A 2,843-nucleotide genomic window follows, 5' to 3' on the forward strand; every position below is an offset into this window, starting at 1 on the left:
TATTCCAGAGCAAAGCCGGAATTTTATATTTTTATCTAAACATCTGTTAACTAAATCTGTTTCCTAAATAAAGAGAGTCCTGAGTCCTGTCCTGAGTCTGAGTCCTAGCAAGACTTGACAGCAAATTGTTTGTAAATAGTTGAATGTATTTACCTTACATCGTATTTTACTGAATTATCGTGTTGTTTTGGTTACAGTTTGGTGTGATGAAATGAATGTTTGAAAGTGATTATTTCCAGTGCAGTTACATCACCATATCATGTAATTTACAATGTGTATAACAATTCCGTTTGTAGTGTTTTCTGTTGTTTTGTTAACTTTCGCAATGTGTCTAAATTTAAAATAATATGCCACCAGTAAGACGAAGACTGTGAGTGGTTGGAGGAAACGCGAACGTGGCCGCTTGCATGAATCTCCCAATGTATCATTTGATGATTACAGAGTGGCAACCATCATGTGGGATACATATAACCTTGGACAAATGAACTTTAAATGTTTACATTGTGGTGGCTTACATTTTAAGCAAAAAATACCCCCGCCGCAGCAAACCTGCAAAGGCAAGTGAGCGCAGCGAACGAGCTCTAACCTAAAGGTGAGTGAGCGTAGCGAACAAACTTCAACCAGGACGTGATTATGAACCATGCGAACGAGATAATCTTGAAAATTAAGAAGTTAAACGGGGCAAAGCCCGCGGGTTACAGCTAGTAAGTTATATATTTCCAATTTAAATAACATTAGATTTAACGAGTGCTTAGGTTTGCTGCTACGGGGAAGGTAAAAGTGTTTTTTGACAATATGTCAATAGTATAGGATGAAATAAATAAATTTGCCAAATTTTATCAACATTATATCCATAAACAAGTAAATTACAACAGTTTTCATTTTCTCCATAAGAATAACATGGGAATTTTAAATTACACTTTTTTTTATTTTCTCCGTGACCGTTAGGCATACAACAGCACTTCAATATACTAAATTATTTCTTTTTTAAGCTCTACAAAATGGTTGAGAAAGAAAATACAAAATTTTTTGTTTTAAGGTTAAAAAATGGGAAAACCCCATTTTTACCCCATAAAACCCCCCATAAACCCCTGTTCCCATGGTCCGATTATGCTGGTTGGCGAACTCGTTCGAATAAATGTAGGTTTACACTTTTGTACCAAATTTCATCAAAATCGGATCATTTTTGCTCGAGTTATCGCGCTAACGGACACATATATAAATATATATATATATATATATGAATTTGAACGGATGGTGTTTTTGGCCTCTGGGGACCTCAAAACGAAAAAGTAAATCGGTCCCGGGTCTAGGTCTTACCATGAGACCTACGGTAATAGCTTATTCCCTAAATGGGAAATTCGCTAAAAGAGTCTGGCCGATACAGTTCAATTGTTACTCTTTGTTGCCATAAATGAGAGAACCATTTACCTCATCTGCGGAATTCACCATACCTACTTTCAGGAACTTATTGGAAACTCCCAATCTGAAATCAGGGCTGTGAGGCTTGGATCTAGAAATTATTAGTGTAAAATTTGTCAATTCATTTCCGCCTTTGCCATGGTCAGCTCTGAAGCTCATTTAGATGAGAGGATCATAGGAGATCTACAATTTCAAGATCCATGACACTTGAAAGGAAAGATTCAATGAAAAAATATGTGGGAAATAGAGTCACATTGCCAACCCATTTTCCCAATCTTTTAAAACTGTGGCAGAAATGTGTAGGGACGAGAGCTCCGAGGAGTTAAGGGAGATTCTTATGTACATAATAAGAGACAAAATAATTGGCTTTCCTCGCTACAATGATGCGACCTGTATAAATGTCGCCGCTATTTTTAAAGCTGAAAACAGAGGACCACCAGACCAAATAAATCTTAGTTAATTTTTTTTTCAAAAACTAATAATGTTAAACGCAAATCCGTTCTAGATCTGTCGTTAGATCCACTTGCTTGCCCTCTAATGTTCCCAACTGGAGACTTTGGTTGGGGCCCCTAATTTAAACACGCCTAAAACAGAACCTATCGTAGAAATAATTTAACAGTGCTATATTACGTGTCGTACTGGTTTGCGTCAAGAGAGGGATTTGGCTTGCAACATTAGGTCGGAAAAGCTCACTTTACAGTGTGTGGTTGACATCTACGTTCTCATAGTGGGGACCCACCTACAATACATAAGAGATGACCAAAGCAGTATGAGAGCGGATCTATATTTATTTAAATATTGTAGGTTAGTTTTATAATTTGTTACAACATAATATTTTTCGTATTTCTATAATCAGTCATAGACTTTAGAATTACTCTTTGAGGTCTTGCTGTTTATGTTTTTGTTGTTTTTTTTTTTTATTTATTATAAGTTGCAGTTTTGCTCGATTTCGAGCAACAGGTTATCTAGTTTATATTAATCTATAACAAATGACAAATTTATTTAAATTGGAAAATTTTATGTTTTGAGGCTCAAAAGTGAGAAAACCTAATTTTTACCCTACTAAACCCCATTCCAATGGTCCGATTATGATGGTTTGCGAACACATTCCAGTGTATCCCGCCTTACATCTTCAAACCAAATTTCATAGAACTGGACAAAAATTACTTAAGTTATTACATTCATATAAAAATTTTAAAGAATTGTGTTTTTGGACTCTAGGGACATAAGAATGAAAAAGCAAATCGGCCCCAGGTATAATGGTCTTAGCCACCTACAGTAACAGCTACTTTTCTATAGGGGAATTCGCTAAAAATAAAAAAAATAAAACATAATATAGGATATCAGAATTAGGAAAGAGAGATTATTCACAGTTCAAACAATACAAAAAGATTTATTTCTAAATAATAATAAAGCTATAA

The sequence above is a fragment of the Macrosteles quadrilineatus genome, unplaced genomic scaffold (genome assembly GCF_028750875.1).
Source record: "Macrosteles quadrilineatus isolate MER2022 unplaced genomic scaffold, UCM_ALF_1.0 Scaffold_1__1_contigs__length_201487025, whole genome shotgun sequence".
In the NCBI taxonomy this organism is placed as follows: domain Eukaryota; kingdom Metazoa; phylum Arthropoda; class Insecta; order Hemiptera; family Cicadellidae; genus Macrosteles; species Macrosteles quadrilineatus.